We start from the raw sequence: 24,556 nt of genomic DNA, 5'->3' as shown, positions 1-24,556 counted from the left end.
GCACATTAGACCCTACAAACCCAACCAAACTAAACTAACCCCACGCTAACCACTTGAGAGTACTGGATCTTTAGAATGAGTACTGTGGCGAACACGAAATTGTTGAAGCCCGTTGGTCGTTTGGTTTTAACATCGTGCAAGCTCTTTCGTGCACCTTTTGCGGATACTAGTGAGCTCTTCCGCCCTGCTTGATAGCAAGAACGGTACTCGTATTGGTGGTGTCAGGAGCGTTGTAGGATTCATCAACCCTTGTTATTTGCTTCGAGATATTCTCTGGAGTATGTGTTGGCGAATGTGGACCTACGAAATTCTGGCTAGCTAAGCCAAGTATGTTTCTATACACATAAGTAATGACGAGGCGTGCCAAAGAATTAAATTGTCTCGTCGACTGAGACGCCGCACTGAGTGTGCATTTTATTTGCTTTTTGCACGTTTTTCAATAGCGAAAAAATAATACACTTCAGTGAAAGCTATATCCATTTTATGTTTTTGTACCAAAAATTTCAGTAAATAGAAGGCACGAAGTTCAGTCACAAAGCATGGAGCTCAGACGTAATTAGAGAGTTCATTTCTCCCTGTACTGAAACGTATGTGCTCGCCCGAAATCAATTTTCTAATTAATGACACTATCCACGCCGTGGGCGAGGGTACACGCGTTCATTCGGGATATTTATGGCATTCATTTCTTCCTCATTAGTAGAGCCAGACACAGGCACTGGGCTACGCAAGTATGTCAAATAACCAGAAGAGGGACGGGCAGTTCAGAACTACTGTTCGAAGAAGGCTCATAATTTAATATCCCGCATGTTAAGACTACCCGCTATGCTGCGCGAATAATGGCACACAAAGGTGTTACGCATCATTTTTTCTCTCGCGAGCGAACAAGAATCCGCAGCGAATCGGACGGCTGTCGCTTCGCCGAGCACCACCAGGTTCCACGCGGCAAACAGGGGAGGCTGGGGATTTCTAGGGACAAGTGGCATTGAGCTGGGAAACATTCTGCTATTCGTTCGTCATGTGACTGCGAGAGTGAATGTAGTACCTAGGTTCGTGTAACTAGATCCGGGATAGAAGCTTGTATCCCCATTCCCTTTCGCCAGCGATAACGGCTACCCAGTGTTCTCATAAGCGCCGTCCGCGTCAATAGCTTGACAGTGATCCGAGAGTAGATACCCTGCGTACTGAACTGACGAATGTGCTGAAACGACGGCGAGCGGCGCCCATCCAACGTAGTAATAGAGCGAACAGCAACCAGGCCACGCCAAGGTTGGAGGCGAAGCTTCGTCGTCTTTGTGTCCCCGCTTCGTGTCTAAGCTGCGCTGACTGTGCCGTAAGCCTCGCCAGCCTCGCTCAGCGAAGTGCTGCGGCGACGTCGACGACGTCCACATTTCATTGCTTCTGGACAGCGCTATCTGCGACTGGCATAAGAGGTGAGCGAATCTCGTGATTTTCTTTTGAAGGCGTATGCGTAATCCATGTTAGCTTTCTGACGCAACTTTAAGCGACAGAATGCGATAGGAGCGAATGCTAGCGATTGATATCTTAGTTGAGATAATGAACACGGAACGTTTCGCGAAATCACGGCAACCATGGTCCATACCTCAGCGAATGTGATTTCACTAGAATTGGCAAGCATGGCAACTATGAGGCTGGCGGATGAGATCAGGAAGTTTGGCGGAATGAGATTACGTAGCCGGCGTAGCATGGGTTTTACTGGAGGGCTTGAGAGGCATTTGTCCAGCTTTAGGGATAGCTTAATTAACAGTCATAATAATGTCGACGATGAAGGGAACTTACGTGCAGCTCCAACGAAAAAAAGATTAGTACAAGTGACTCGTTAAGGCAGCAGAAAAATTGCCAGACGCGGCGCTGTTGTTGCCGTATGCGCCGAATGCCGTTGAGTGTGCCAGGCACGTCCTATTTCAGAAAGCAGCCCATTCCAGCACTGGACAATGCGAAAGCCCGCATAATGAATGAACAATTGTGCATTGCTTATCGGCGGAGTAATGCGCCGATGTGGCTGCCCACATGATTTTAACTATTAAGTTATTAGCTAGCACTGTGAGCAACGGTGTCTTTATCGCAGTTTTTCTTTTAAAAAAATTGCTGGGTGAAATAATCGTTAGCTTAGGAAGTGTTATCTGTACACATCAGCCATCTTTCCTGTTTCATGTGTCTTCATAGTGTACTCCACTTTGGTTTCATCTCTGCGCAGTATGCCTGCGTGAAATACGGATGAGAAATTTTGTTTCATTGCCTGTACGTTGACTTGTGTGCTGCGTTCTTTTATTACTACTTTGTTATCTTTGGCTGATCGGGCTGCTGTCGTATTGTATTTTGTCATATTTGCCGTTTCTTATGCTGTATGTAGCTATCCCCCTCCCTCCACAGTAATCCCTAATTGGCGCTGTGGGTAAAGAATAAATAAATAAACAGCAAAGTTTGGGCTTAGTTTGATGGACTGCTGTCTGCCGCCCACCCCGACTTGGCAAATTAGTGGGGCCTGTACTGTTGTACGGGAACAAAAGCGCCGCATATCGCGATTTTTTCGGTTCGGCTACGAGGCACTCGTGCTAATTATTTTCCGTTGCAGCTGCACAGCTGTCGATAGGTGGAGCGCAGTTTGAAATCACTTGTTTTTCGCGGCCACTTTGAACGCGGCCTTGTTGCGCCCGTGTCGCCACGTTTCGGTGGCGGCTCGGGTCAAGCAGCGCACAGTAAACACGTTGCAGTTTGCTTACCTCGGCAACCCGACATGACATGCGCCTGCTCGCGCGTCTTTCAAGTTTGTCCTTAGAGGAGCCGCTTGGAATAAAAAAAAAAAAAGCAGGGCAAATGCGAACTCATATGAGTTGTCCAGCTTCTTGAGGCTTGCATGCTTGCTTCTTGAACTTCACTGCCAAACGTGAAACCACCCGACAAACCACACCCAACCAACTGCCATTTCTATGCATATCCTTGCGAACGTGATCACGGGGTCTAGCATTGTTTGGTTGACTGTTTATTCTGTGTCAGTCGTTAGCTTGCAAGTGCAGTTGTTTTGTGCGTGTACAAATTTTTAAATGCTCCTTATGCCGAGTTTGTTTCCGGAACTACGGAAAAGAACTTGAACCACAAGACGCCACATCTACCAGTTCTGACGGTTCTCACTCGTTCCGCTATGCTATACGTGTACGATGTAGCCCACATTTCCACCACGGTATACCGCAGAAGTCGCCTCTTACTTCTTTTTAGTTATTTGTGCGCGTTCGGTCGAAATGTTTCTAGGCGGTCAAAGTTCGCATTTCTCGTGGTTTATATGTGGCCTTTTATTTTTATGGTCTCTATCCGGAAATTCATGGGTCGAAAACCGGTTGCTCTTTTTCGCAAGTGCAAAAGGTTTTCTCTGAAAAAACAAAAAACAAAAAAGCACATACGCGCTTCCCGATTCAGAAAAAAAAAAAGTAATTATGGTATTCTTATGTGATGATTATTTATTGATCATTCATGGAGTGCCTTCGTTATGCGGAGGTCTTAAAGAAGAGAAAGAATGTCTCCACGCTTGCACCAGGTGGTGGCTGTGCAGCACGAACTAGAGTGACCCGCAGCGACGCGCAGTCGGACCCCGCTTTTATCTAATTGTTTATGAAGCTGAATATCGCTTGAATTAGGCAACGTGCGGGCTAGTTGATGAGGCACGTGTATCTTAGAGCAGATCCGAACCGCATGTCGTCGTGGTCTCGTCGTCGCGCTTCCGCCTAAATGACAGTTGAATAACAACAGCTTGCGGATATTGGCGCGCGGCCAATTTCAGCCCATTCTTTTATTTTCACTGTAACGTTATCCGCCTTGCAAGAGAGGCATTTTGATCCGCATAACACGTAAATGTACACTAATCTATGTCATCCAGTTCATAGGGTAAACGGAAGTGTCCTTCTCTTGCTATTAGGACCATGAACGCTGTCGTCCCACGTTTGGAGATGGAGCGCGGTGTCCGGGACGTCGGAGAACAAGCCGTATGGTCCCTCTCATCCTGCATGCGCGGTGAGCTCTGGATCCAGAGTACCAGTGAACATGGAATTCTAGCAGGCGATTCTCAAGTAACCTCTCTTCTTCGCACGCTTTCGCAGGTTATGGGATCCATCAACTGTTGGACGACTCCCTTCACACCTACTGGCAATCGGACGGGATTCTGCCACATGAAGTGAACATTCAATTTGCAAGAAAAATGCCAATTCACGCGATATGTCTGTACCTGGACTACGGACGCGACGAAAGCTACACCCCCAAAAGGTATTAGTTTGGCTTATGTCACTCGAACAATTGACCCTATCGCATAGGACGTAGCCCGACAGGAAGTCTTGTGGACGACACGAACGCCGAACACATGTGGGATGCGTGGTCACTGCATTTTGGTGCCAAGTCTCGTAGGCCCGTTTTGTTCTCCCCGGGTCCTCGTCCTGGAGAGCGTGCAGCTTTCCTTGTGATCGCCCCGAGTCCAAACGCGATGCTGCTCTGGTGCACCGTGAGGAGTGTTTAAGTGGCCCGAGCTCGCGGCGGCATGCACCGCTACTCGTCAAAGGTTTCACGCGGGAGCGCGGATTGGAACGGCATTTTCTTCGCTTATAATTGCGTCGCGGACCTGCTGCCATATTGGTGTCTCTAGACCTAATGGAAATAGCAGTTATGTACTAATTTTGAGGCTAGCTCATGCAGGCACAAACGGAGGCGCCACCACTGAGACGTCGGTAGTGTTCTCCACAGTATGGTGTTCTGTATATCAGCCAAAGCTCTCATAGGCCGGATATTTTCGACCACATATAGACGCGTTCAGTCGCACGTTACACGATCTAGTTACAATCATACTTCCGCATTTTACGATGCCTTATGGCGTAGCTTTGCTCGAGGAAACAGCGGCGCGTCTCATTTTGGTGTCAGCCGTGTGTGAAGGCGTGCAGATGACGCTTACGTTGACCCAGCTGTGTGTATACGGGCTCCATGGGTGGCCCCTAGCGTGTAAATACTGGTTTTACATGCGATATTTAGGTACGCGATGATGCGTCCAAATGGAAAGAGAAGATGCGTGCTTACTGTCTGAGGAAAAGAAAAAAAAAAGAAGCCTTTATGTCTTTGAGGGATGTAAGATTTCAATATGAATGGGCCATAATGTGTGTCGCATATCTTTTTTTTTTCTCCCCTCCGCGGTCGCTTTGATGATAGGTTGCTTATATCAAGACCCAACAGACTGGATAGAACTGGTAGAGGTATCAAAGCAAATCAGTAGGCGCAAGGTGACCGACATAAGGAAGTATAACATGAGGAAAATTGAGCATGCTCTAAGGGACGGTCGTAGCCTGAAAGTGGTTAAGAGGAAATTAGGCATAGGCGCGAAAATCGGATCTATGCGCTGAGGGACAAGGCAGGTAATGCCATTACTAACACGGACAAGATAATTAAGGCAGTCGAGGAGTTATAAACGGACCTCTGCTGTAGCCTTAGTAGTCAGGACAAGAATGAAAGTGACTGTAAAGAAGAGCAACCAGACGTTCCACCAGTAACGAAGGACGAGGTTAAGAAAGCCTTAGAAGCTAGGAAGAGGGGAAAAGCAGCCGGGCAGGATCAGTTAGCTACAGATTTCTTAAAGGACGGAGGGGATATTGTGTTAGGAAAACTGGCCACCCTGTCTACGCAATACCTTACGACATCGGAAGTACCGGAATCATGGAAGAATGCTAACATATATCTGAATTCATAAGAGAGGAACGCTAAGGACAGATGAATCAGCTTACTATGAGTTCCGTGCTAAGTATTTACCAATGCAATAGCTAGTAGAATCAGGACAACATTAGACTTTAAATGAACCAAAGGATCAAGCAGGATTTTGGAAAGGGTGCCATTGATCATATCTACACTATAAACCAGGTGATAGAAAAGTGCTGTGAATATAACCAGCCCCTATACCTAGCGTTCATTGACTACGAGAAAGCATTTCATTCGGTCTGAACCTCAGCATTCATGCAGGCATAGCGAGATCAGGGTATCTGTGAAAGTACTGTAAGATATCTATAGGGGCTGCACAGCAGCAATACTTCTGCATAAAAAAATTGATAAAATTTCTATTAAGGAAGGTGTTAGGCAAGAAGGTATATGATCTCCCCAGTGCTATTTACAGCTTGCCTAGAGAGTGTATTCAGAGACATATAATGGGAGCAGTTAGACATCAGGGTCAATGGAGAACATCTCAGTAATCTGCGATTAGCTGATGACATTGCCTTGTTAAGAAACTCAGTGGACCAACTGCAACTAATGATAAATGATCTAGACAGGAGTAGCAGAAAGGTAGGCCTAATATTAAGAGATAGCAATCGTGCAGAGTGGATCAGAGAAATAACTCAAGATACTGATATTCTAGAAGAAATTAAGAAGAAGCAATGGGCATGGGCAGGACATGCTGGAAGAGAGGTTAACCGATAGTCACTAAAAGTAACCAATTGGATTCTAAGGGAAGGTAAGTGCTGCGGCGGCGGCAGAAATTTAAGTGGATGAATCATATTAAGAAATTCAAAAGGGTCCAATGGATGCAGCTAGCACAGGACTAGGTTAAACGGGGGAGGCCTTCGCCTTGCAGTGGGTATAGTCCGGCTGACGATTTTGACGATGATGATGATGGTTATGCTTATATCAAGGTCGCGTATGCAATCGCAGCATTGCTGACCGCATATTCATGTGTCTATGAGTCTGTCAAACAAGCCAGGCGATAAAAAAAATCCGGGAAACCATCATCAGGGGGCCTCGTGAAGCCATGGTGCATGCAGTTATGAGACGCCGGACACCACATGCCGCGCCATGTTGACGCAGTTCTTAAGTAGCGTAACTCAGTCCGGTGCTTCGTGACGTCATGGAGCAGTTGCACGCTTGGTTTCACTTAACAGCTGCCGTGTGTAGCGGGCTGAGGCTCGTGTTGGTTGCTCCCCTGACACTGGCGAACAGTCGCCTGCCTTCCTCGTCTCCCTTTGGCTTCCGCCTTCCTCATAATCGACCTGTACAAATGAATGAAGCACTTACGCAGTATTATAGGTCGCAGAACTCTGAGTCAGTGGCGTCGCGAGGGGGGTGCGGGTGCAGCGCTCAGTGGGGTGCAGCTAGCTGGGCAGTGAGAGGGAGGAAGTGCAGGGGGAGAAGTGGAAGTGGAGAAGTGGAGATGCCAAAATGCGTGCAATAGTGCCGCTGAGACACTGACTGACAAGTGTGATCTTATCAGAAGGATTTATCTTGGTCAGAGGAGAGCTTGAAAACACATGCCTTAGTTTATGCTAGAGACTCCACGTCCTTTTAACATTGGACCGGGAATGTGCACGTGCGTGTACCACGCTGGAAACACCAGCCCTAACTCGATACCCATCGGAAACCCCATGCACGGGAGCTTGTTAGCCAACACCCACTGGCAGATTTCTCCTATAGTCTTGTGCCTTTTGTCTCGTTTATTTATCTCCAATGCGGTTCTGGCTCCTGGGCCCACCCACACATCAGCCTCACACTTTGAAAACGCTGAAAGGCACGGAATGCCTGTTGCTCAGTGGAATGGCAAGTCTGATCACGCGCTGGCTAGAAAACAAAATAATGAGCAGGAAGGCACCTTTAGCAGGGCCAGGTGCTTTAGAAGGGGAATTTAGAGGGAGTGTAGCCAAGGGTGCTCAGTAGTGCATTATGCCGTTCTTACCTTTTTTCTCTGAAAAACGTAAAATAATGATACAAATGTGAAACGCAACAGGCTCCCAAAGCATCACTGGGCGGCGCTGCGAGGGATGGGATGGGATGGAATATAGGAGCGTCCCCTTTGAAATGGGGTGGTAGCAGTAGCTATCATGATCATTTTTCTCCCTATATCTTAATTATTGATTTATATTGGTTAACTATACCATCATTTTATTTCTTGAATTTTTGTTTCTACATTACTAACATTATGTCATTTTTATGTTCCAGTCGTTTTTTGCTAGCTTCCACCACCGGTTTATGCACCCGGCCACTGATATCTCTAAACCCCAGAGCTTCAGGAACAGTGACTGCGCCTGCATCAACTGCTGGATGGATACCATTACATTCGAGTATAATATGGTCAATTGTTTCGCTGGAGTTACCACATACAGCACATGCATCATCTTCATTGTAAAATTTCTTTTTGTGGCTGCGTGTTCTAAGGCGCCCTGATCTAGCTTCAAAAAGTTGGGCACAACCTCTTGAGTTATCAAAGGAAGCTTCCTTACTGATCTGCCTTTTCCACTTTCGGTATAGTTCCACACTCTGTTTCTTTTCCATCGAATTTATCCAATTTTTACCTTCTGTGTTTTTCACCTGTTGCTTAACGCTCTTTATTTCTTCGTCCTTGTGACCAGCATACTAACTGGTTAGTTTAGTTCTTTTCCTTCATTGTGAGTCAACGCTTTTTAGGTATAGTTATTTAAATACTTTAGCTGCCCATCTGTTACTGTCCAATTTCCTCAGGCGTTCCTCATATAATATTTCACTCTTAGCTTCCCGTACTTCGAAAGATGTCCAGCCCATGTATCCCTGTACCGCCTCATTTGCGGTTTTGCCGTGGGCACCTAGTGCTAATCCTCCGACGGCTCTCTGATTTATTTATAATGTCGACTGTACCTCTGATTTTAGGCACAAAACCGCATTTCCGAAAGTAAGCCCGGGCGCCATAATTCCTTTCTAAATACCCCTCAAAACCTCATACTTGTTGTATCCCCACAATGCCCTATGTTTCATTATCCCGGCATCTCTTCGCCCTTTGGCCTTCTTTCCAATGCATGCCAATTCTTCGTTTACCAATATACCGAGATATTTATATTCTGCTACTCTCGGTATTTTATGACATTGTAATTTATGACCTTGTATTTTAAGACCCTGATCAGTTGAGCAGTTGAAAATCATCAGACCCGACTAATCTGCGCTGTAACTGAAGCCTAGAGCGGCCCCTTCGTCTCCGCAATACTTAACTAGAGTTTGCAATTCTTCCAGACTCAGCTAGCAGCACAATATCGTCTGCATGCATCAATCCGGGGAGGCGTTGCTCTACCGCCTTTCCACCTAATCTATATGACAGGTTGAAACTTGGGTTACTTTCTTGTATCTTCCGTTCAATGTTTATCCCATAAAGCATGAACAGCAGCTGTGATAGAGGACAACCTTGTCTTAATTCTTTGCATACCTTGACAGCTTGCGTACTTCTTATCCCTTCCCATGTAATTTCTACTTTGTTATCCCGGTATATTACCTGTAGGAACTCTGTTATCTCATAACCGATACCTGCGGCTCCTGATGGGCAGCTCCAGTCTGTGGCAGAAAAACACACACTGGGCCGCCGTCGACTCTCGCTGCCTTCGCGGCGTGCGCCGCGCGCTTTCTCGTTCGAGCATGCGGCCTCGCAGTTGCATCGTGACATGCTGCCTGCATTCCGTCTTGATGATTGGAGAACCTGCCGCGTATTTCCACGGAGGAAACATAACTATAGGCGAGAAAAGTTTTATTCACGTCTGCACTGTGTAGGAGACGGCGATGAGTAATTATTGATTGTGAATGCGTTTGCCACAGTAGCGGACATGTAGGAAGTGTATCTCGAGGTCTGCTATGTAATTATATTGTCTTATATAATATGTTTAAAAACTGAAAAAGTATTATCAGTACTCTGAAATAAAGCGGCTCGCTCTTTATCGTTTTGGCCTGTAGCATCAGATCTATATAAGGTCTTGTTTTTATTATTACGACGTTACTAAAGCAAATCTTGCAGTAGAAGAATAAGTTATAGTCCGAAGGAGGTGTTTCTTCAAAGGCACGAACGCTAGATGTCTCAAAACACGTGAGTGCTCCGCGCGCTGCACGCGACATAACCGGCTCGCTGGCTCGGAAGGCAGGCGAAATCCAAGCTTGTACTACAATCATGTTTTATTTCGGTTCATATTAAATGGTTGTGCTTCATTTATATTTGGTTTGCATTCACGAAACCTGTGGCGCGAATAGGGTGCTCTGTGCGAGTAGTGTCAATCAAGCCATAACTATAGGATCGCTTTTGTAGGGCACTTCCGACATATTTTATTTTCGTTATGAATAATATTATCTTGGTTCAATTATTGGCCAATTTGTGAAAATCTGTAAAAGTGTCTCAGCAAGACATGTTTTCCAAACGTCGCACGCCGGATATCTGTTGATTAGGTTGCTTTCAGAGCACATGCAAAGCAGGGAGAGAGCACAGGAAATCGGCAAAGAGACACGCGGGGAGCGAAGAGCAGGATAATCCTCCACCCCCTTCCCTTTGTATGCATGGTGTTAAACCATTGCACTCTTCTGATGCCTCTCCAAGCTGTCTTTGTCAACTGCCAACATTTCTGAGTTTATGGAGAAGAGGGGAATTGGCTCTTTTCGTTTCCACAAAGAGCAGGAGACTTCTGAGAACGCTGTCATGCAGTTGGAAAACAGGTCTTGTGGAAAATCTTCGAAATCAATCTGCAAAGTTTCGCACGTGAGCCTCGTATTTCGGCTCTTTGCCTACTATTATGGCTGCCCATGACACAATGCTACTTAGTACCTCCGTTTGGCATCAGCGGAAGCGTTTTTGTATCGCCAAATAACTGCCAGGCGCAACTCGATCGTCTCACGTGCACAGGAAGCTAGCGGAGGGTCTGCTCCGGCTACGCATGGCCTCCGAGATCACCTCCGCGCGCATTTTTCTCTCCGGCCGTTCCAATCGGCCGGAGAGAGCGTAAGTTGGAAAAGGGTCGTGGCACCGTCTTTCGCCGCACCCCGGCGCTCGCCACTTATGCCACCTATGCACCTTTGCATTGATGCAGGCGCAGTCACTGTTCCTGAAGCTCTGGGGTTTAGAGATACCAGTGGCCGGGTGAATAAACCGGCGGTGGAAACTAGCAAAAAACGACTGGAAGATTGGTGGCTGAAAAGCAGAGAAGTGACATAATGTTAGAAATGTAGAAAAAAAATTAATAAATAGAATGATGGTTTAGTTAACCAATCTATATCAATAATTAAAATATAGGGAGAAAAATGAGCAGGATAGCTACTGCTACCACCCTGTTTCAAATGGGACGCTCCTATATTCCATCCATCCATCCATCAAGTGTACCGCCGCAGCTTGGCGCAAACTATAAAACACGAGTTTCCTCAGCTTGCGCTCGTACCACAGTCGAGCTGCAAGCTTTAAAATGCCACGGGCAAGACGGCAGCCAACAATTTCGCTATCGTTAAAGTACTAATAATATTAAGGCCCACATGCGCAAAGTTAGGCAGCGACTACCCGAAGCATGCATGCGTGCTCTGGCGCTCTCTGCTGCTGTTCCGCGTCTTTTTGAGAGCGCAGCTCTTTGGCGTCCGTTCCTGGGTTTCGCGTCGGCGTCGGCCTCGTAACCAGCTCCGCCCCCCTTTCATCCCCCCAGCGCTAGCAGCGACCGACTGATACCGCTGGATGCCGCTGACGCCGCTAGAGAGTCAAGATAACGTGACTGCATAGAACACCGTCGCCGCCATGCAGAAAGAAGAGGGGAGGTCCCCCCCCCCACTGTTCCTGTGTGGCGGATAGGGTGCTCTTCAGTTGCCGACGCGCCGGTTATTTCACGTAGGCCCCGGCACGTCGACGAATACGTGACCAGGTCCCACGGCTAGACCTGGTTCTTGGCGCTGCGGAAGCGAGGGTATCATATTGTTTGCGTCGGCATCGGCGGCGTTGTCCCTGAAAACAACTCCGCAGCTGGGGTTGACTCACTATCGGCGTCAGCAGCATCAGTCAGTCGCTGCTATCTCTTCCCTCCTCCCTTTATCGCGTTGTCCGCTTGCTGCGCGCGCTTCTGCCCCCATCGTTTGCCGCTGGGTGTACACGCCGCGCCCCTCCCCCCTCTTCCTGCGAGTCTCCGGTTGTCAAAGCGCCGGCTGGAACTTAATTCCTTTCTTCGCTCCTCCTCCAATGCAACCCCTGTGCGGTGGCAATCAGAGAGCCAGATCGGTGGCGGCGGATCTGTATATGTGCACCGCCCGAGCCGAAATTGCCGCTGCCGTTCGCTACTGCGGAATTATCTGCCAGTTCTTTCTGAGCCATGAGCGAGACGAAAAAATTCTGTGATAGCGCATACATGTGTTGCTCGATTTCTTTGCCTCAATCTATCGAAAAGGTGAAACAGCTTAATTGCTGCGCTCAAATTTCGCATTAGGAAGTAACGTAATCGTCGGTAATTTTTTTTTCTTTTTGTCGCCGTACATTTGCGAGTTCATTAACTCGCTAAATACAGTATTTACGAGCGTGGCGACGTGCATAAACATCCCTCGCACGAATGCAATTCTCTAAATAGTTCCGTCACAGCCACATGATTATTGGTTACTTAGATGCATCTCACGATAGCTTTTTTTTTTTCTCGCGCGGTTTAAAAGCAGCCTTGGAAGATCGTAAGCACGCAAGTTCGATAGAGTCCTTACGGAAAACAATTTACATGTGTTTTTATAATATGCCTTATGGCAAGCTTGCGTAATAAAAAAAAAAGTTCGTTAAAGGTGAAGGGTTATGGGGGCACGTTCAGGCACCTCTGCCGTCATATGAGTATATGCGAGATTTTCGGAAGTTATCCCGTTAAAAGCGGATCAGCTTATACGATCGAAAGTGAGGAGAAGCTATTACCTCGTTTTAAATTATGCGGCCCGCCATAGCATAAATGTGCGCTATTATCACGCGAGTTTCCACTTATTTCTCGTTTTCACTTGTTTGCATATGCTACAGACTGGGTGCAGTGATTTTACTTTTAATTTTTACTCCTATGCCTATGCACGCAGAGGGCCAAGCCGAGCAAACGGGATAATTCAAACGAATTATGATTAGATATAGATTGGCACTATCATACACGCCTGCCACACTAGTTAGCAATTTTTCATTAACTTTCAATGATATGCGAAACTTATCAGAACATTTTTAGCACTAAAAATCCGCCGGTTGTAATGATACTAGTCACTTTCTGAACAAAATTACGAGGCAAACGCTGTGTGCAATTTAAAAAAGTCATGTTTCTTTATTTACAAAACTCATGAGGTGGACAAAGAGAAAAACAATATGGGCAAGCACAATCAAGAAGTACACACAAACATTGTTATTTACAAAGTTCAATCACCACATAATGACTACTTGCGTAGTTTTCTATTCGCAAAGATAAAACGGGTGCGGGGAATCCTAGCGACACCACTGCTACCAGTTAGGAAGGTGGATGAGAGGCCTTCTGTGATGGAAGGAACGAGCACTCTATGAAACCATGCAAAGCAGAGGGGAATGTTTATTTTGAGGCGAAAGCCTTTAATACCTCATCGTTGTCAGCAGTTGTCGGCAGAGGCTGTCGGTGCCACACTTTCGAGGCAAATAATTAAAAATAAATAAATAAACCTTATCTCCATCTGGATTTGAAATTCAATCCCTTGGATTCTGCAGATTGAGCGCTTCACCAACTGCGTCATGCCCCGAATCGTGAAACGTTCTCATAATTCTCCTTGTCTACCGTGAGGATAGCGGGATTCCGCGAGTGACAGATACTGCGCCTTTAATTTCCTGTAAACTAATTATAGGACGCCGGTGAACTTTGATGCGTTCAATGGAATGCAGTTTGTGTTCGACAAGGGATGCGCCATGTACCGTCACGACAGGTCATGACGTCACCAGGTGATTCATGCATATACGAAGCTGACCCCGCCGGGCGTCCTATCCAGGCGTCCGTGCAGCGCCTTTCATATGGCGCTTCCTGGAATATCGAACCACTCAACAAACAGAAGCAGATCCAGATGTCTAGGAGGCGTTAGTACATCAGGCATTAGCGGAATTTCAAATTGATTTACAGGATAGAAAAGGCGCAGTATCTGTCACAATTCTCCGCTGACACATCTGATCTACCTCGCCGTAAAGGAAGGGAGGAAGGTGGAAGTGAAAGAAGAGAGGGAGATAGAGATGCCGTAATGGAGGGCTACGATCAATCGCGCCATAATGGCTTTCGCCTCATCGCACTGTGACGACATCGCACCCCGCATTGCGTGGAAAGGAGTAACACGTGTTCTTTAGGTGAACCGAAAGAGCACTCATCTCCTCCGAATTCTTGCTTATGAAAAAAAAAAAAAAAAAAAAGAAAAAACTCGGTGACCTCTTGAGCACTTTTAACCGGAAACGGGTCGTTAATCGTCACTAATGATAACGCCCGTTGCAACAGAGCCAACTGAGTGCTATCAGTTAACTTGCTAGAAAGAAGGAAATTTGGTATTTGGTTTTACGAGGTATATAGCGCTTAGCTGAGGTTCTTGATATGAATAATTAATCAGCCAGCTTGTTTAGCTGCAGTTCTTTGCACTGCTTTTCATCTCTTGACATTTTCAACTTTCATTTTACAAGCACGGAAGTTAGCTGCAATTGCTTCACGACTCTTTTGTTTTTAAGTGTCCCATTCCATCACAGAGGAACCGCCTTCATTAACTACCGGCTTTAAGGCAGGCGATCGTCGTTAGCGTCTTGAGTCTTTTTTTTTTTTGTTTTGTTTATATATAGCTGCCCTTACGACGTCGACGCCTTCGCTCATCCAGCTCCTCAGCATCCCTCCTCGCCATGCGCTCTCTCACAAGCGAAAGCAGCTCCACTCTGCCAAGCTGAGAGTGTAGCCAAAAGTTTGGTCCTTGGCTAAGCGCTTTGTTGGGTTCATAAGAAACTTGTGGATTGCCCAATATGTGGGTAGCTTACTGGGCTTGGGAACAACGAGGTTCCCTGGGAATGAAGGCTGCGATCTTGCGCCTCGTGCAATCACCGACATGGGCAGCAGATTGTAAGGCTTGGTAAAAGCGCCTTCTGCCTCAACCTTCAGGTGGTTCTCTAAAGCAGACAAGAGACGCACGAGCGCCGGACTCTATTCTGGGATTCGGAACTAAAAATCTTGTAGAGCCCGACGTTTTGCGTATAGTACGGGGGGAAAGGTCTTGCCAGCCGGCTGAACTTCAACGGTATAAAATCATTCTCGGCTTAATACGCAAGCATACTTGCCCGTCAGGTCTCCGATATTAGGAATCAGACGTACGTTGGCGAATGGTGCAAAACAACCATTGGAAATGAAGTACCCGATGTAAGGTAAATTATTCTGCAAAAGAGAAGACTATTGAGCCATTGCGTTGGTTCATGTCTCTCACCTCTGCAATGTGGAACTACATGTGTCAGCCATACTGGCCGCTGCTTATGCGACAGGTTGAGAGAGCATGCAGTCGATGTCACAATAGACGGAAGAATCGCACTAACCATGCATGTGGCAACTTGTGAATGCATTCCTTATTTTTTAAAAGTATACATCCTTCGCACTTGTATTAGGCAACCACATGAACTTTGCGAAACATATGTTGTCCAAAAGTGTGATTAAATGTTTGAGCGTGCCTTCGCTTCGCTTATGCAGCAAGAGGTAGGCTACAATTAGATATGAATAATTTCGGAATGATCGTTTTGGTTCGCTTTTTTAGTTTAGTTTTTTTTTTTGTCTTTGCTGTATGCCTTCTGCAGTTAATGCGACAGTGTGCGAAATATACCCAGTTCGGTCGTTTTTGTGTTAGTCGCTTCTTGCCTCCCTGCACGGTTTTTCGCGCCATTGTCTTGCACAATTATTGACGGTTCTGCGAAACTTTAACACGGAACAGGACCAAGCACCTCCTCGCGAGTAATTTCATTGACCCTCTACACCCCAACCGTGGAATTTGCTCTGGTCAACTTGCTCTGCTGCTGTCTTCACTGCGTGACTGAGTGTGATCAGCACATGCGGCTTTAGTTCGCCCTCTCGCACTCCCGCGTAATTGTTGTGTCCGAGAGTGCGGTGGAGGTCCGGTGCTAGATACGTGCGATGATAATAATGATGATTTGCTCAGTCAAAGTCAAAGTGTTCTCAGCAGGTCACTCCTCTTCGTTCTCCCCGCTCGCTCGCAGATCGCAGCACGCATTAGTACTACTCCGCTACCGGATCACAACCGCTTGCCCTAGACAAGTTTAGGTCAAGTAACTCCAATAGACATTGTTACAACTTTCTCAAATTTTTCAGAGCTTATCAAAACTCCTGGAGAACCAGAATGTCGAACCTAAAATTTTTCTGGTTCAGTTTGGGTTCGAATTCGAGATCGATTTCGGCTCCGGAGACACATTCCGTTCTGGTTCGCTCCCATTCGACCCGGCCCGAACCGATTCAAACGGGCTAAAAAAACGTTAGGCCGCATTTCTTACTCCGCTTTTTAATGCTCAGTATTATTTCCTGTTTCCATATCTAGTAACCGCTGTAAATTCATGTTCTAGTCCGTCTGTTGTTTTTGTCGTCAGGTGTGACGCTCTCCACTTTGCTTGCAGACCTGAGCAAAATATTGTGAGCACTGTGTGGTGCTTCATCCTCCGCATGGCTGACCGTGCTGCTTCGTCTTCATCCTACTCTCTCTTGTAAATGCCCATCGTCATCGCGGGGTGTGGTTGGCTGCAGTGTGCGACCAAGGCTTCAAGTTTCCAATAAAACCTGATCCCCCAAATCTGACCTTCGCGTTATACCTACAATATTTATATTAGTGACCGACAATTAGAGCAGGATGGGAGAAAATGATTTCTTTTCTTTGGCCCATAACCAGCTAAAGCTGTCACGTGTTGAAAGGAAGTTAAAAGAAAACGTTTCCTGCTGCGCTTTTCAGATAACCAAAATTTCGCATAAATTTTAGTTGAGAGCGAAGCCACTACTACAACCTGTAAAACAATTCTCCGTTCGGCTCCTACTGAAGAAATTTCAAATCCTACCAACGTCAAACCTAGCACGCACGCCAAGACCAAAGATGTATATACCATATTTGTGACTGTATACCACACAGCACGCGGATGCCTTTGCATTTCTCGTCTGCTTAGGTGAAATGCAAATGCACCCGTTATGTCGGAGGCCGAAAGGCGCTGACAAATGTCCCCTCCGCTACGTATTGGGATCGGAGTCATTATCGTATTCGCCCGAGAATCCGGATTAACTAACTGTCTCGTTCCTGTGGCCTCGACGCGATGCGGTCACCGTCTTGTTGCGCGTCGTGGTTGCCTGCGCGCTATATACTTTCTTCTAGAACCAATCTGATGCTAGATTGGTATGTTTGGTCTTATAATTTACAGCAAGCATGACATGACACCATACCTGCTCGTACATAATTTACTATGTGCCCAGTAAATGCTGCTAGCTTTTTGATTTGCCCACTGCCAGCTTCAAGGAAATGAGGGAGTTCATAAGCTTGCCCGCGGTCTCACCTTCCGGGTAGGCTCTGAACCTCCTGTAACCAGGGACAAGCTAATCAGCTATGAAGAGATTACTGAGGACTATCGGCTAAATAGGGTAGAATACCCTCCGGCAAATAGAACACTAAATAAAAGGCAGTAAATCATCTGGAGGCGTTTGCAAACAAATACGTTTCCGAATCCATACCCGTAGCCATGTATTGGTGCCCAGAACAGTTTTCAGACAGATGCAGACTATGTGAGGATAAGGCGGATCTGGTACATATCTAAAGTATAAAACCAGAAATCTAAAGTATAAATCACGACACAAAAATAGAATTCTGGGAGACTCTACTGTTCAGCTGACACCCCGAAACTCAGCTAGGTATAATCTCCAGGCCGCCGTCTAGGCAGGTATGTTGATGCCTATCCTGTAGCTGTTGGAGATTAAAGTTTTACCAGCACCAGCATAGACCGGAGGAATCGGGCTTGACAAGGGCTGTTGATTTAGTCTAGAAGATACTGTCTCGACGCTGACTTGTGTAGATCGCACTACGAACGCTACTGTAGCTAGTGAATACAGTTCTTGGCTCCGCAATGTCTCCCTAAATTTCATAAGCCCCAACGGGGTGGCGTAGTGTTTAGGGCGCTCGACTACTGTGACCTAGGAACCGGGATCGCATCCCGGCCTCAGCGGCAGCTTTTCAGACGAGGTGGATAGCTAGTCTGCAGTGTGCTGTGCGATGTCAGTGCATGGTAATGAACCGCCGGTGGTCGAAATTTCTGGAGCTTTCATCTGCGACGTCTCTCATAACGTCGGTCGCGTTGGGATGTTAAACCCCAAAAAACAAACAAGAGACAAATAAACAAGCGAAGTTTCATAACACTCGAGTCTGCTTATTCTGAGCATCTTTTCAAATGCACAGAGCAAGCTGTGTACTTCTCTTTCCTCAAGAAACGCTTCAGGCTCATCCTGGGCTTGTAAACTGTTGTCGGTGCCGGCGATCCTACGCAGCCGCTTCCATGTGGTGACCAAATGCTGTTTGGCTTCGCACCTTTCCTCGCTTGCCAACGTAACAAATATCGAGGGTCTCACGCTTCAGTTCGCCGATTGCACAATTACTGCCATTCCCTCGTCTGTTATTTTCCTTAAGGCCTAGGCGCAGGTTCCTTCCGCCCGCCTGACCTCGTCCCTCTCCCTGCTTTTCAAGGTTTTTTTTCCCGACCACCCTCGTTACTGCGCAGCACGCAGAACAGGTTACTCATAGTTACATTTTCTCTAAATGGTGTACATCTAGCTTTCAGTGCCACCTTTCTAGACTGTCTTCGTATTTTTTTCGACACCATGGTTTTACAGGCAAAAACTACAGCACACTAAACAGAGCTTGAGAATTAATACTCGTACCAGTAAGGCCACTCAGTTCCTTGCTCCACCCAGTTTTCACAGTTGAAAATAGGAGCTATCACTCGTGGCATAGGTTCACTTTCCAAGGCAAATAAAACAAACAGACTTCGATATCGACAACATCAAGAGAGAGCAAAGGGGGAAATCCTGTTTATGGGATCGTCTTTGCCCTGAGGGTAGGTACAACTCGAGAACAAAGCGGTAAATTGCCCTCCAAGGCGGCCTTCCCACCATCAGCATCGGCTGCTGAAGTCTCGTCAACCAAATTGCATCTGCTGGCATCGCATCGCATATGACGGCTAATGCATGCGCCATGCGAGTGATTGCGACGTCGTCGAACGACAGGAAAATAAAATTATTTGTGTGAAATTTGTGAAAACAGATCTTTTGTAGATGGATATCTAAATATTTATCTAAATCAGCAGCTCAAGTTATGATTTATATGCTATTCGTTCACTGCTTAGAAAGGCTCTCGTATGAGGCAACTTTGTCCATGCGCTGCGGCATTGCGCAGTGCAGCGGCCTCCCTTGTTCGGGATGAAACGATAGCCTGACGCCAGAGATTGGTTCCATGCATGTGGCGACATATTTTCCTTCGTTCTTTTCATCTTTTTGCTAAAGACAATTTTTCAATATGGTTGCGTAGTTTGCGGTGCGCAGTGGCGCTTTGGAAATAAGCGAGAACGTTTTACAAGCATCCAGAAACTAGAAAATTATGACCGTAAGTTTCAGCAAAAGTGGGTCTGAATTCCGTACCGTGAGCCAGTTCGGAACGGTTCTTTCGATTTGTTCCTGTCCGGGTTCATTTCGTGGCGGAAAAAAAAATTCAGGTTCAGTCAGTTCCAGGCGAAAAAGCGGGCTCGGTTCCGGTTTTCGGTTGGGTTCCGGTTGGGCACCTTGTCCATGAAAATCGCTATCAGATGCGCAGGTTTTCTTTCTTGGCTTTGGTGGACTAACACGGCTGTGCTCTCCACTCCAGCCGCCACGCGCGCTTGAGCGCACGTATGACCGTCGCCTCTTCAGCCATGCCAGCTTCACATTTTTAGCCGGATGTTTAGAGATAGGTATGACGACAACGCAACTCGGCGCGCCTTGTGCACCGGGCAAACCGCCCCCGCCAGCGTTCCTGTCGCAACTACGCAGGCAGGCGGCGCACAGCAACTCGGTGTGATCCGATGGTCTGTGCTGTGGACAGCGCTTTCGCTGACGGCGCGAAACTGAGGAATGCAAAAACAATATCTAACGCTACAAAATGGGTTTCGAAGAACCAGACACTACGTCCGTCCCGTACGCTTAAGAGAGGCTGCCCGAAGCAGCTAGAGCTGGTTAAATTCAGCCTCTGTCCCATGCATGCGTAGCACCACGAACGCACAGTGCCACTGTTGTGTACTGCTAACATTTGTTCTGATCTGTGTTTTCAGGATTTCCGTGAGAGTGGGAAGTACTTTCCATGATCTTCGGGAGGTCGATACTATCGTCCTCAATCAGCCAACAGGATGGGTGCGCATCACTCCGCGAGATTCGGCTGGACGCCCTGTTCGTGCCTTCCATGTGCAGATCGCTGTATTGGAAAATCATATGAACGGTCTGAACACTCACATACGGCATATGAAGGTGTTCACGCCTCTCCCGCCGCTCTTCACACCTCTTGGCTATAACGTTACATTCACCACTCAGTAATGCCAAGCCTACCGTGGCGTGTTTCAACCTTACCTTCCGCAGCCTTGATGGCAGGTTTTACTAATGTAAGCTGGTAAATAAAGCGATTTGTTTCTGCACTCACCTCCTGTTCTGACGCCTTTTGTTTACATTTTGGTCATTTCCGCCTCTCCTTTCTTTCAGGTTCAAGCATAATAACTGGCTTCTCGGAAAAGCTCAAGACATTGTTATTGTAGTTACTCTATGCAGGCAGGGAACAATTAATTCTTAGATGTCAATTTCGCCGCTAGGGGCAGCTGCTAAAGTACGTGTTGATGTGTACTGTACGACACTACGTACTCCGAGCGCACACTCTTAGCCGTGCGTGGCATCGCCATGTTCGGTGAAAAAGGGGGAAGCCTATCCTGAGTGTTTGGTCCTTAAAGTTCCCTCGTCGGAGGCAGCAACACTTTGACCCCAGCTTCCCGTAGACTGCACTGGCTGACCCGACCGAGTGGAAATCGGCAGTCGCCCTTTCCTGTCCTTTTCTCCACCTTTCACTTTTTTATATTCTTTATCGCAACTGCACTGTCTGCTTTTTGCTTGGACGTTTTCTACTTCCAGGCGGTGAGAGTTAACCATGTGTGGCTAGCTACCTTGAGTGGCGGCTGGCACCGAGGCCGAACATCGTACTTTTTAAAGCTTCCAAACTTTTTTCTCATGATATCCCTCCCAGCAAAAGGAATGTCCAAGGAAGGCCCTGAAAAAAACCGCTTTTGTCCCCGATTGTGTATTTAAGACCTTAACTGAGGCTACAGGCCAGGGTTACAAGATTAAGAAGTCAGCAAATGGTGACCTCCTGTTAGATATACTGTGTAGCAACCAACAAGAAAAAACTCCGTCAAGTGAAAACATTTCACAGAGATGGAAGCGCTGCTCTATTTGCTCTACGATGGTGGGCTGCCTGTGCCGGAGCTTGGGATCCGAGCTGCGCGGTGAGCCGGGAGATAAGGACCTCCACAATTTTTGCCTGCCCATGTCGCTTTTTGTCCGAAAACCGGCGTCGAAGGAAGGTCGATGAACGACGTCCTGGAATGCGGGGACGACGCCCTAATGACTGCTACATGGGCGCTGTTGCGAGGATGGCTAAGGATCCGAGAACGGGAAGAAAGGACCCTAGGTGACATAGAAAGGCGCAAAAGGACCGTGGGGCACATAGGAACGAGAGACGCGCTAGGGGAGGTCGATCCAGCCTCGTCTCCTGAGGGACGACTGCCTGAAATTACGAAGATGGCTCCCTAGTCCTGCCAGCTCCGTATATTGAACTCGCCGTGTAAACCATCATCATCAGTGCTGCCCGCACCTATATGTCTTCATCTCCCACCTCAAGCACCGGATTATCGCAGTGGCGTCCAGACGCTGCCTTAAGACCGTCGGGTGAGCGGGGGCGTTCATCTCTATTAAACCTGTTGTTGGTCTTATTTCGTGTGTAATTCCTGCTCTCCACCCTGAAAAGAGCCCTATGATCGGGACGTCACTGCTCCATTCCGCCCTAAACTGCTTTTCCTGCTTCATACTGCTCCAACACACACTATTGCTCCATAACTGCTCCATACCGGCCGCCTGGCTGTTCTGCCATCAAATATAGCAGAACACGGATTTTGCTACACACAGCGTAATTGATATTACCTCTAAAAAGTGATTCCATGCAATTTTATTAAGTTTCCATAAGCACATTGTGTCAGCGGCACGCAGCGAGCTCCGTGTACACGCTCTAGGGGCCGCTTTAGTCGAAACAAAGGCACCATAATGGTGGTAGTTGTAATGCACCCCGCACTGAGCTCAATGCATATAAAAGTTTTATGAACTAGAAAAACTAGAGTTTAACAAATTTGAAAGTAAATATAAAACAAGTCGCAAGCGATTGCAGAGAAACAATTACGAAAAAATGTTTTCTGCACTTGACATAGCACCTTTTCGAAGCCTTTTTAATTCCCGATGGTGAGAGAAGCGAGCAAAGCGGTCATTTCGGGTTCCTCGATCAATTAGGAAAGTTGTCTGACAGCGCAGAACAACTCGAGTTGTTCTCAGGGTTCGGCTCTAAAAACAAGCAGGCACTTCACCATCACGCCTCTTTGTGAGTACCAAGCATGTCATAGCTACTTCACACAAAAGCATAACTTCAAGCATAAAGACCTGTTCGATTGGGCCAATAACGCGGGGTAGTTGTCCCATTCCTGCCTCGTGCGCTCTCTGCGCCCACTCGCGCGCTTCCCTACAGAGCTTACAAATATCAACTAGGGACTAGTCAACGTCTGCTGTGTACAGCTGTGTACAGCTGCCAGCCATCTGGTGCACCATAGGCAATTTTTTGTTTTGCAATTAACTAATTAGTAATTAAGGTAATTTTTTTAATTTACTAAACATTGCCCTTAGACAACACATGTGTTTGGCAGAGTTAGCAAGCTTCTTCTGAAACCCCTATTCCATCTATTTCCGATAATGAAAGCCTCACGTGTATCTTTTTCCAAGCCTTAAAGAAAGCCGGTGAAATGCAGAAAATATCACGTGACTGGCGCATTCGTGCGCCACGATTGTCGCAGCTGATATCTTTCAATCAATCGTGGCCCGAGTGAAAGATATCAGCTGCGACTGTGACTCGACAGCCCAGTCCCAGCGGTAGGCTGATATGCTGTCGTTGGTTGCAGTCGGCGCGATGAGCTCGTTGCGACTTGCATCTCAGGCGCGCCGATCATACGCCGACTGCCTGAAGCGGACGAAGAACCACCGCAGACATATATCGGCCTGCCGCTCAGCGGGGTCGTGGAGTCGATGCTGCAGCTAGTTTAGTTCAGTGAAAGTCAGGTTAAGAGCAGCACAATCGTATCGCACAAATGCGCCAGTCACGTGATATTTTTTGTATTTAGCGGGCTTTCTTTAAGGCTTGGAAAAACGATACACGTGAAGCTTCCTTTATCGTAAATAGGTGGAATGGGGGTTTTAGAAGATGCTCTCCAACTTTGCAAATCACATTTGCTGTCTAAAGGCAATAGTTAGTAAATTAGAAAATAATCTTAATTACTAATTAATTGCAAAACAAAAGATTGCCTCTGGTGCACCAGATGGCTGGCGGGGCGGCTGTATACAGGTGGTTTCTCTGGCCTATCTCGAGCGTTCCATTTTTTTAACCCTTGCCTAAAGTTAGCTTGGACACCCTGCATATTGCTACAGGATACGCCGATACAGAGAGCTGCAAAAAAACTAGAAGGTGACGCGCTCGAGTCACAGACTGGACAGTTGCCGCCGCCGGTAGGGGCTACTTCCTGTTCCCTGCGACTTTGAGTGGATTTCTCTGGGCGTGCGTTGACCTGTAACATTTGGTGGCAGCAGCAACAGGATGCCGCTCACTCGCGCCCTTTGCCGAGCGCCGGATAAGGCCTATAGACGAGTTCCGCCATCGGCTGATGTTGTACATGGCGCAGCGCAAGGCGGCGACAGGCGCGGCTGATGGCCTCGCCCTTTACAGGGTGCTGGAGGCCGTCGCTTCGCAGAACGGATCTATCAGCCACTAGAGCTAATGGCAGCACAGGACGAGCATATGGACCCACGCAGGCCCCAGCTCCCCCCTCTCTTCCCCCTATCCTTGTGCTGGCTAACCTGAGCCGCGTCAGACCAGAGGCTTTGCCCGTCACCAATACTCCACAGGCGCTTCCGTCGTGCTGCGTCCTATCCAGACTGCACGTCGGGGTCGCTGGATTTGCCCACATTTGACGCCAGCACTCCTTTAGAAGCCCATACACTGCAGCTGGACGCCATGGCAGCGGCGAGTGGGTGGTGTGACCGATTAAAAGTCCTGAAGCTCGTCGGCGTCTTTCTCGTCTTCTGACGCAGAGCCCTTCGTCGCCGTATACGTAGCATCTTTCCCATTAAAATATTCAAGGAGTTTATTTTGCGCAGACAGATTTCTGCCGACAGATGTTCACCGGAGGGACACCAAATGCATGCGTAGATTATATACTACAGGAAATTGAGCTGCAATTCATGAAAGGGTGTTTAGGTCGGGAGAGAGCGTTCCTGCCAGCTGTCGTCGTCTTCACTAGCATTAAGTGGCCAGTGTCTCTAGCGCTCTACGGATTCCCAAAGTCAGTGAGAGGAGAGGAGCGAGGAAGTAAACTAAACTATCAAAATAGCTGCTTGTTCTTCCCGAATGGTTTCGTTTCGTAAGCGCAGGCGCCGCGATGAGCCATTTACATAATACA

General features: G+C 47.3%; 1 long non-coding RNA gene across 1 annotated transcript; it reads left to right on the top strand.

Annotated features, from left to right (window-relative positions):
• The first annotated feature begins 995 nt into the window (after nt 1-995).
• LOC146171707 (uncharacterized) lies at nt 996-20,441 on the top strand. The gene is made up of 4 exons (XR_014702764.1): nt 996-1,430; nt 3,929-4,023; nt 4,110-4,272; nt 20,081-20,441. It is a non-coding gene; the product is annotated as an uncharacterized LOC146171707 (long non-coding RNA).
• Nucleotides 20,442-24,556: the final 4,115 nt, after the last annotated feature.

This window comes from Amblyomma maculatum, unplaced genomic scaffold (genome assembly GCF_055883805.1).
Source record: "Amblyomma maculatum isolate TAMU_Amacu unplaced genomic scaffold, ASM5588380v1 scaffold_18, whole genome shotgun sequence".
NCBI lineage: Eukaryota > Metazoa > Arthropoda > Arachnida > Ixodida > Ixodidae > Amblyomma > Amblyomma maculatum.
The sequence above is the reverse complement of the archived record's forward strand: the minus strand, read 5'-3'. Positions and strand labels throughout refer to the sequence as shown.